The sequence below is a fragment of the Odontomachus brunneus genome, unplaced genomic scaffold (genome assembly GCF_010583005.1).
Source record: "Odontomachus brunneus isolate Ranch 3 - 2012 unplaced genomic scaffold, Obru_v1 Obru_scaffold_097, whole genome shotgun sequence".
In the NCBI taxonomy this organism is placed as follows: domain Eukaryota; kingdom Metazoa; phylum Arthropoda; class Insecta; order Hymenoptera; family Formicidae; genus Odontomachus; species Odontomachus brunneus.
The window spans coordinates 437,273-448,717 of NW_022639547.1; the positions used below are offsets into that span (position 1 = coordinate 437,273).

The 11,445-nt window shown below is 47.0% G+C and overlaps 1 protein-coding gene across 4 annotated transcripts in view; it reads left to right on the forward strand.

Moving 5' to 3' along the window:
- The first annotated feature begins 7,951 nt into the window (after positions 1–7,951).
- Positions 7,952–11,445, forward strand: part of LOC116848610 (transcriptional repressor p66-beta-like) — a 14,055-nt gene continuing 10,561 nt past the window's right edge. For 3 of the 4 annotated variants that reach the window (XM_032824907.1, XM_032824908.1, XM_032824901.1), the window contains exon 1: positions 7,953–8,447. The gene's annotated coding sequence lies outside the window, so the exon portion shown is untranslated. Of the gene's footprint in view, positions 8,448–11,445 lie in introns of all 4 variants that reach the window. The other variant, XM_032824896.1, reaches the window with a different exon arrangement.

Genomic DNA, 11,445 nt, shown 5'->3' on the forward strand with positions numbered 1-11,445 from the left:
TTCTTTTCGCTGAACAGTCGCAACTATTAGACGAGTGAGCGAGCGCGCGCGTGTTTTGCACAGCGAATTCTGCTCGATACATTCTTATTGTGAGGAAGAACGCGAGGAACGCGCGCGCGCGCGCGAGGTTTTCCTTTTGTACAAAAGCAACAACCGCTCTGTGTAACATTCCACGGTGAGAAGCGAGGGCCAGAGACACGTGTGTGATCGTGTACCGATCGACATTGACGAATATGAACGTGAAATCATGATACACAGTTCTTAGACAAACTGTGCAGCTTCTCAATGCTTCTAAAAATCGATGAAAATGTATCTTTTCTTCCAACGTGAACGAGAAATGAAAAGTTTTAGTTGACGAGTTCAATGAAATTTTTCGCTTCTCTGGAGTTTGTTCTCACGAATTCTTTTCCCCAGCATGAATCCGTGAAAAGTTCTATTGACGAATTCAGTGAGACTTCTCACTTTTCACGAGTTTACGCCAGGAAAAATGATGCATGATCGATATCTTGGTCCTGCCGATCCACCTTCATGCTAGAGCGGTTAGTTAATTAGCGTCCCTCCGGCATCCGCCAATCCGGAATTCGCAATGATGATGAGCAGAGCTCTTATTTTAGTAAATTGTAGTAAAGTGAGAGAGAGCGAGAGTAAGAATAATCGCTGATTGAAATCGACATCGCACAAGATTAACAAAGTAACAGCCGGTATATGTGCGTGTGTGCGTGTGTGTGCGGCGCGCGCGTGTGTTGGTGTATGCGTAATCGCTTCTCACGGGGAGAGATTCTATGGGCTCCGCGCGAACGAAAAACAAAGTAGGCGGGTCGGTCCGCACGCCATGAGTAATATTATAAAAAAAATTCTCGAGGAGATACAAATCCCGACGCGATCCTCAACAGAACGACGACAGAGAGACCGGTATATACGAATACACCGGTATATACGATACACCCGCGCGCACAAACTGAAAGAAAGAGAGAGAGAGAGAGAGAGAGAGAGAGAGCGCTGTGTGGTTTAATGTAGCGCGCAATGTAGACAGGTGCGACAATGTAGCTTGCAGCGCGATCAATGCCGCGAAAAGAGCGAGGAGTCGCTGAATTGTGCGAACGGTCGTCACAGCGCGCGCGAGGCCCGCTTGCAAATGTAAATACGATTGTGTGAGCGTGATTGCGCACCAGACGTGCCATTGTCGCGCCTGTACTTCTCGCGAGCGATACGATATCTACGATAATACTGCCTACGACCCGCGAAAGATTAGCGAAGCGTGTGTGCACGTTGAAGGAGGCGCGAACGAAGAGACGGCCTCGTGCATCCCGAGAGCGAAATATCGCGTGAAGTCGCGCGAGAAACACGCGAGAGAGGAACATTGTACGACGACAATCCGACCTCCTCGTTAGACGCGCGGCGCGGTCTCATCGCGAGCGCGCGGTGACTCTCCTCCGACGCCCCGTCTGCGGTGTTCGACTGAAGCGACTTGTCGAGTGGCTTGTTGAATTAAATAGAACAAATTCGTTGACGCTGACGCTTCTGTGTGCAGAAGACTGCGGGGAATATTCGAACGTCAAAGTGACGTCTCTCGTCCAGAGCGCGGTCTAACGAGAATGTCATTCGACGCGCGCCACAGTTCCAATCACTTCCGCCGATCTGCCTGTGTGTGTTCCGACGTAAAAGTCCGAACTGATCAATCTCACGATCGAGATCTAAAGTCTTAGAAGCAATCTGGAGCCTAGTAGTAGCTAACAGGTCCTGCACGACGTTCACAAGGTCCGAGAGTGAGAGAGGCAGAGAGAGAGAGAGAGAGAGAGAGAGAGAGAGAGAGAGAGAGAGAGAGTTACTTCATTAGCGTCCCGAAAGCCGGGACCTCCGAAATTTACGGCATGGCGTGTGTATAAGCTTGAGCGAAAACGAGACTCCGTTTATCAGCGTAGCGAGCACGTGAAGAAAGATAACGGTCGCTTGGCGAATGTCGCTTTCTCTGAAAAGAACGAATCGAATCAAGGGTCCTATTCTGTACGTATATCGAACGCAAACTATGTTCCTGACGCTCAAGCTGAAACAACGTTATAGAGGATGCTCGTGAAAGAGAAACGAGGCTTGGAATAGAAAGGACATATTTGACGTTCGCTATGCATCCAGAATAAGCCCCCAAGCCGTCACGGTGGAAGCAGCGTGGAATCACGGCGACGAAAACGAACGAACGAAAGCGATAGACCTACTTACTAGCGATGAACTGTATTAACTTCTCGTCTCGACTGCGTAGCATTTAGGTTTCGTTAAGTATTAGTTTTCTCTCGACAGCTCTGAGATGTGTGTCGATTGCAAAATAATATATATTACATATAAACATAAACACGTATACCCACAAACACACACACACACACACACACACACACACACACACACACACACACACACACACACACACACACACACACACACACACACACACACACACACACACACACACACACACACACACACACACACACACACTCACACACTCATGTATATCTTACGGTGAAAAATTGCGTGCGCCTTTCGCGGTGAATCGTCGCGATTTTCAACGACGCCTTCGCACAGCCTGCACGACGGCGAAGGCGACGACGCGCATTGAAACGGGAATCCCGGAAGTGTGATTCTCAACGCGAGTCCTCAACGCGATACGCGTTGTTAACCGACGTACCACATGCGAGCCTATGCCCTCGTGCGTGTGTGAACGCCGCCTCCTCCCCGTCGCGAATTTCCATCACGATCAGTGTATTCAGCGAGGGAGAATCCAGGGGGAGTGGTGCGTGTATTCGACTTTTCTTCAGCGATGATTCCATGCGCAATCGCGAGTCACTTCGCGTGAGCGTACCTAACGAAAGATCTTCTTTTCTCTGTACGTGTCTAGACATTGAAAAGATCGTTGGGATTGTAGAGTTCATTGTTATTGCACGGAAAAAGAAACATGGTGCGCACAGCCAGAGATATTTAGCCGCGGGCGACACAGAGTCGCGTCGCCCTGGCTACCTTAGTGCGACGGTAACGCGTGTATGGTTCCGTATCTTGCCGTCAAATCTGGCTGGCACCAGCGTATTGATGTAACCATCACCATTTCTTCTTTTTCCGTGCGGCGTACGTTGCCTGAGGAAAGAATCGTTTCCTAAAAGCCGAAGTCGAGGAACGTGACGACGCGTCTCACCGCAACGCACTCTTTCCTCGGACAGCTCGTCCGACAGCGGTTCCGACGACGACGACGTTCGGTAGCCGCTCATCCTCGCGGACAATTCTCTCTCGTTCGGACGTAGTCCCGGTTTTTGTGTACATACGACGACGGCAGAGACGAGACTTGAGTGCGCAAAGGGCGCACCGAGCGAGCGCACGCAGAAGTTTTTGCTCCCCCGTCGTTTCCCGGTCGTTGCGCGTCGTTTCTAGTCTCGCTCGTGCAACAATCGCTTGTGACGTTGGACCATCATCCGGATAATGAAAACTGTCAAAAATTGACCGAAGTATCTTTCCCTCCGCCGGTGCGACGTCGCGTCGCACTTATCGGATAATCGTCTTACTTCTAGCGATGATTCCTAACGAATCTTAATCGAAATGTATATGTGTGTACGTTACGTGTTGTTGTTACGTCTATGCGTATTATTATTACGTGTACATGAGAAAACGCGCTAGGGAGAGAGAGAGGGAGAGAGAGAGAGAAAAAAGGCTCTTCGCGGGCGTGCGTCGTGTAAATCAATTACCACGCGATTGCCGCGAAGTCCGATTGTCGATGATCGACAATCGCGAACCGCGAGTGCTTGGCGAGCCTTCCTTCGCGCCATGTCGCGCAGCGGCGTTGTCCTGCCCTTTTGACACGAGGCTCCTCGCAATCGTTCGTTATCCGTTCTCGAGGAGACCATCGGTGTCGGGCGAGAGAGCCGCGCCAGCCCTTTTTTTCGGCGGCCCGCCTCGCGTGCGTCGAGCCGTGCAATCGCAGTTGAAGATGCGTGTTTAATGCGTGAGCTGAGTACAGGTGTATTGCTCGAAATTGCGCGAGCCAAGAAATCGCTTCTCCGTCTGAAAACCCCCCCGCCCGTGTAAAGTATCTCAAAGTCCCAACGTTTCCAACATTTCTCTTCGCTAATTTGCTTCGCTTCGCTTCCCTCTCGACGAGACAGGCGAATGGAGAGGGAGTCGACACGCGACTATTGGCACCTTTTACGTAAACGCGATGTTTCCGCTCTTCCATTCCTTGGCATTTCGTTCCATCCGCAGGATCATACGAGCGATTTCTCGACTGTTTCGAGCAGTATGCGCTGCACACATATCAGGTGTAATATGTACCTTGACACTCACTTTATCGGGATTTTTCCCCTGCAACGAACTCGAGTTTCGCGTATACACGTAAGATTGAGGATCTTACGAGTAATTCCAATTATACAGCGTGAAGGTACATACGACGCCTGATGTAATCCTTATTGATCGTCAATTTAGCGTTCGCCGAGATGGTCTCGTCACGGATGCGCGTTTTAATTTTCTATATGTCGTTATGAAATTAACCCCTAGGAAAGGTACTCTACGTCTATTCCTCCGAACAGGATCCGACGCTTGACACTTTGACGACAGGTATCAAATCCTCACGAAATTCTTACTTAAACATGCGTCACGCTCGTTTAAGTATCCACCAATTGCCTGTAATAATAATAATTAATAACAATGGTATAATATTAATATAATGATGTCTCTAAAGATGAGTCCGCAAGTTCGCAAACAAGTCTTTTTGTTGCCGATTTTTCACCAATCCTTTGTCTTTCGATCGTATTTATTTATTCGCCGAATCTTTGTTTTTGTAGAATATATTTTTCGAGCGAGACGAGCGAAAAAATATCAGGTTGGTCGGAAAAACTCGCTCCTTCTCCGCGTGCGTCTCTTGCACGGAAGTAAGCACGGAAATGGAGCGAAATGACCTTTTCGACGAATCTAATATTCAGATGAATTGTATCGTCGTCATTGCTCTAAGTCATCGTGTGTGAGTGAATGTATAAGAGATACAGAGAGAAGAGAGTGGCGTCGACTCCCGTTCGAATCGGGCACTTTTGCATATTCGTTCCTAGACTAAACGCGCAACAGAAAGTCGAGATATCTGCGCGCGACGCGATGTGATGATAGACAGGGTGTCGCGTCGTGACGCTCCGCTTCGATTCTTGAGAGTTTGCGAGAACAATGCGAGAATCTGGAAAAAAAAGTATTTCTCATGTCATCACAAGCGTCCCAAAAATCGCGCTGTTCGTTACGACCAGCGTACTGCTTGGTGTATGTGTGTGTTGCTCTGTTTTTTTTAGCTGTACTGCTGATAGTGCAATAAGTTAGAGTGAGGCAAAGTATATTTGTTTCACTCTAACTTATTGCACTAATTCAACAGTGCAGCTAAAAACAACAGACCATGTGTGTGTATGTGTGTGTACTCCGTTTTGAATGTATTTTTCTCCGAATTGTTTGCGAACATGTCTCTCTTGCGGCTTCGTATATATATAAATTTCTCGTATTCTATTCGTATGATACATTTTCGGCACACTATTGACCTGTGACACAAGTTTTACGCCGCACTGTGATCGCAGTGCGAACATCAAGTTTTCGGCTGAGAACGCGCGCGATGAGTTACGAAGTATAAAATTACAATTCGGTTATAATTCAGAAGCGGCATGAGAGAGAGAGAGAGACAGAGAGGATAATTTGTTTTATGTATATATATGTATTTTCCTTTTTTTTACGGGACGCAGTATCTTCGTATGAACCAGCGCGGAAAGCCGAAGCTTATCGTTGCGAAAACCCGCGAAACTTGTGTTACGTATCAAGTCTTGTTATTATATAATAACTCTGATGTTACAATTATGCTTAATACCGTTTTACCGTGGATATGTGTAGTCCCGAGGCGAGGCGTCTTCACTTGCCGCAGCCGTTAAAGTGTCACATGTAAACAGTATTCTTTCGCGATTTCAAAGCTCCCATAGAATTGTATACCGAACTGTCATTATTTTTATGTCACTCCTGTGTAATAATAGAAATCAGATATTTTTTGGAACTGTGAATCAATTCTTAAAAAATGTACGAATCGATTAATAAATAATGCATGGCATAAAGTAACCAGTTTATATCAGAATATGTAATAATTATTTTATATGTATGATATAAACCTTCCCCGAAATCCTCCTTCAAAATCGATCATTTTTCTTTTATCAATTGACATTTTGGAGATGAGAATCAATCCTTAAAGAATATAAAATTTGACTAATAAATAATAATTGGTGTAAAGTAACTAGTTTATATCAAAATGTAATCATTACCTTGTTTATATTATGTTAAAATCCGAAATCGGTTATGTTCCTTACGAATTGACAATTAGGCTTTCTGATGACTTTACCTGAATGCTTTTATGCGTGGAATGTTAATCGATCGATGAAAGACATTAATCTTTGCCGGCAATTACTCCGATGTGTTTTCAAAATGTAGTAAAATCTGTTTTTTAATGTTTACATGCGTTTCCTCTGCGTCAATCCACTCCATATTTTGACTTTTGTAAGTTATATAGCGCGTCTCTAATGAAAGAGAGATATAGCGCCACCTGAAGCGTAATCCGCGAACTTTCTGCTGCCCTGTTTTACCAAGCCGTTCTGTCGGTAAAGTCTCGACCCTGGCACCCCCTCGAGGACAGCTTTCATATCCACGCGTAGCGTTGATTATCGTTATTTACGTTCGTGAACGTCCACAAGCCACTACCAAGTCCCTTTTTGTGCGTGCCGCATTTACAAAGTCCGCCGGATGTTTCCGGTGAAGCCTCTTAGCTAGCGTCGCTTTTTCCGACTTCAAAGCCGCGTCTTGTGTTCCTTCTAGCTACACCTTCTACACTAGCTCGCAATTTTCCTCGTCCCGTCTCTCACTCTCTCTCTCTCTCTCTCTCTCTCTCTCTCTCCCACCTGATCCCAAATACCTATTTTATACCAAGTACAGAAAGCGTGACAAAGTGCAGCTAACATTTATTCTTTGTCCTCTCTTTCTCTCTCTTCATTAAAGCCTATATCAGATCGGTGCCGAGGATCAAGATTAATTTTCATCGCAATGGCCAATATTATACAAACCTCAGAAAAACGCAATCTACTCGTTCGCAAATTCGGACCAATGAGTGTCCTTTAGAATTTTCTCAGCCAATAAACGGCCGGACAAGAAGAAGCGATCCCCAATTCGCAGTCCCTCGCCTTCAAACGCGCGATCTGACGCAGGCTTTAGCGTCAGTGCGTGCGGAGACGACGATACCCGGTGGAATCGACGCGCTCGGGTGGCAAAGGAGCGAAGAGATAGCGGCGGGGAGGGGGCAGCGTTAACAGCGGGCAAGGCCGCCATGTTGAATCGGTCTCGTTAATTTTTGCGGAGAGCCGTCGCGAACTTTTCCTCCGCGCGCGTCCGTGCGCGCGCTCTCGCAAGGTAGTGGCATAGCTGCGCTCAAGGTTGCGCGTCGCCCGGGCATCGCGCGCCGTGCGAACCGCCGTGCAGTTCGTGGGCGAGCGAGCGGGAGGGCGCTCCCTTCTTTCCCCCGTTGCCACGGCTCTGCCGGTATACGATTGGTGGTCCGCGTAAGCGCGTCCGCGCGCGACTCGCTTCTTTCTCCGCGGCTCTTCCTTCTCCGTGTCTCGTCCGCCGTGTCGTTGTCGGCCATGCACGGTCAGTTCCTGTCTGTGTCGCCTCGTGTCGTTGTTGCTCGTGAGTCCGCGTTCAAGACGCTCGGCCGTCTCTTGCGACGTGCGGAAAGCGACGCGCGTGTGCGTTTCGTGATCTGAACGCCGGTAGAAGAGATCTGGAAACGGCAAACGGAGTTGTTGGCGCGCGCGAGTCTACCGAGTTCGCCCAAAACGACCGACGAGACGAGGACAAGAGAGTGAAAGAAAGAGAGAGAGAGAGAGAGAGAGAGAGAGAGGGAGGGAAGGAGGGAGGGCGGGAGGGAGGGAGGGAGGAGTGTCCACGACGACGACGGCCACCACGATGATGCTGATAACGTTTGATAAGTGAACGACCGAACAGACGTAGATAGATAAATAGACAGGCAGCAAGCGGGCAGACAGGCGGACAAACGAACGAACGAACGAGAGAGACCGGCCGGTCGGTCGACTACACACGTGTGCACTGACCACAGATATGCGAGGCGTGCACGCCATGTCGAGTGAGTGACGGCGGTGAGTGCAGTGAGTAATACATTGTAGCGTGGCGTGCGTCCCGCGGATCGGCAGAGCGCGCCGCGCGAGGAGTGAAGAGTGCACGGTGTGAAGTGAGGCGAGAGAGAAACGACCGGCTGCGAGGAAGGGAAACATCGGCGGCCGCCGTGACCGACGGCCAGGAGGATTCTCTTCGCCCTGTGTAGAAATCGCAGCCCGACTCGCGTATGTCAGCCGATTCGCGCCGCCAATTCCCCGGGTCGTCCTCCATCGACCTCCGAGGTATGTTTTCGCGAATATGTCGCCGATATGTATCGAGTGGCGGAGGGGGTGGCCAAAGGGGGAGAGAGAGAAAGAGAAAGACTCGTGACGAGTGAGACATATACACACACACACACACACACTCTGTCGTTGAAAAGAGACATGTAAAGAAACGGAATAGTTTCCGGTAGATTAATTTCTCACAATTTCTTCCGCGCAAACGTCACCGTTTAGCGCCTTTATTTTGGACAATTTGGTTCGTGAATTGAAGTTTCTTTGTAACTCCCTTCGAGGCCCTTGATTCCTCGTCGCAATCAATCACTCTCGATCGATGACGTCAGACGTGAGAAAATGCACGACAAAAATTCTCGCAAGATACGTCGAAATAAAAAATATGTGTCCACAAGTCGGCACATGCAATCGATCGAGATGTGCAAAATAGTTCGCTTTGCATATTTACTCTAACGTATTCAAAGAAATTACCGTAAAATTAATGCGCGAAACCTACCTTCTTAACCTACCTTTTCTCGTGATTTTGCCGAGTCAGTTTTACGGTTATTTATTGATTATTAGAGCAGAAGGTGAGCGTTCGGAGCATTTTGCACGTCTGCTCGATCGATTGCGTGTGTCGTTTTATGGATACATCTTTTTGTTGCTGTGTATTTTGCAAAAATTTTTAGCGTGCACATTTTCTCGCTTTTCTGACGTCATAAATCAAGATGGCCGCAGTGAGGGATCAGGGGAGACCGAATTAAAAGATACGGGAAAGGTACGATTTGACCTAACCTTTAGGGCCCTGGGAACAACCTCCGCAAGCTAGTCGCTCTCCAGCCGGCCACAATTCGTGGACCGATTGCTTCCCTTCGTTACTGTTTTACGGTATCAGTGTATCGATCTGCCCGAGTTACACGGGACGTTACAGCGTACTTTCAGTTTTTCGTGAACGGACACTCGCCCGAATGCACGCGTCGAGCGAGCGGCCGCGCGCGATAGGAAAATGTGTGATCGTCGTTTTCCGACTTGATAAGCCAAGCGCAATTTGCCTAGCGATAAGGTCGAGCGCGGGATCTAAGCGCAAGGTGGTTCCCGAGGTAAATCCGCGTTCCCTAGGAGACGACTATTCCCGTGTAGAAAACTCGAGGCACGACACGTGCTGCGTGGCCAAGAAGCCACGCGGCGACGGCGGCGGCGGCGGCGGCGGCGGCGGCAGCCAACCGACCGTTGCATCTTGGGAACAGTAATAGATCGGTGTTCAACTACCGCGTCGCTCCTCACCGCGAAGCTGTCGACAACAAGTCTGTTCCTTTCAGCTGCATCAGCGTTGCGTCGGACCTCGATTCCCTTTATCTTCCCTTTTCCCGGTCCTACATCAGGGGATTTGAGTCTTAAGCCTTAAAAACTAATCAATCAAATTTGAGGAGAGTAATCGATTGTGATTGGTTGGCTTTCAGGCTTAAGACATAAATCACTTGAACGTGGACCGGAGTTAATATTGTATACTTGTCCACTTTAAAGCGCATCAAGAAACCCAACCTAGCTCAGCCAAAAAGAACAATATTGACATCTTCCACTCCATTTCAAAACATCCTTTTTGAGTTCCGGCCTAATCTCCGTTACGTGTGTTCGAATACTTTCGGATCTGATTTTTTTGGAATTCGTACCTCGGTACTTTGGATGAAAAGACAATAGAGATAAGTCTGAGTCCAAGTAAAATCAGGAGAAGAAAACATCCTTTTTGAGGAAAATTTTTTTCAATACCTGTATTTCACATATACTATAAAGTATCGAATAAAATTTTCTCAAAAAGAACGTTTTGCATAATGCAACCCTGGAACTCTATTTTGGACGTGTATCGAATGCTAAATATACTTTTCTGATCTTCAAGCCGAAACAACGTTATACACACTGAGGAAAAAAATATTTGAAAATTTCTTTGTGGGATATAAATTTTTATTCACAGAAATAGATTTCACATATATTCCACAAATAAATATCAAATATTTATTTTTAATGTATGTGAAGAGAGATTTAGGACCAATTGTTCCAATCTTTTAGTAAGCTAACTAAAATCAAATCAAAATGTCTATTTCTGTCTAATTTGCAAAAGAAACAAAGACAGACTATGAGTGAACTGTTAGTTAGCTTACTAAGAGGTAGGAAAAATCTGCCCCCAATCTGAGATTAAAAGAAAGATTAAAATCCAGTATTTATTATGCGTCCAAAATAAAACTTTTGTTATTTATTTCTTCAACGCATGTTCCATATTTCATGTTTGAACTTTATTTCTCTCTCTCTCTCTCTCTCTCTTTCAATATATAACTATAGGCACCTAACATGGCTGTTGCTCCAACGCTACTCGATGTTAAAAGATATGTATTGTGTTAATTTGGCAATTTCTTGATTAATAGATCCTTGAAAATAATTTCAAAATATTTTCCAAAAAAAATCTTTCATATTGAACACGTAAGTATCTACCATTATCGATCGACAGTTGAATCGATTGATTGGTAGACGGTTTGATCGATAGATCGATTGTCTTTGACGAACTTCAGGGCAGTATTCCATTAACCAATAGGAAGTTTCGTTTTCCGCAAGATTACTAAAAATTACTAGTTACCAAAAAGACAGATCATCTATCGGACGAATGTGTTTCGGAACTAGTCCAAGAGAAAGAGAGAGAGAGAGAGAAAGAGAAGGTATCGTGACTATTCGCGTGGAGATGCGGCGACGATTTCCCGGTGAGAATCCGTTCGCGCGTGCGACATGACATAACTCTACGCACCGCCGATGGAGTCATGCGTGCGTCTTTGCACCGCGAGTTTAGAGACCTCTGAGAACATATGACGTCATGTATAGTGCCGACACGCGGCGGCAAAGAGGCGGGAGAACCAAGAAAGAGAAGCTACTACGAGGATGGTACACGTTTAATTGGTTTATGTAAGGATCTACCACGTGCGGCGACTCTCTCTCTCTCTCTCTCTCTCTCTCTCTCTCTCTCTCTCTCTCTCTCTCTCTCTCT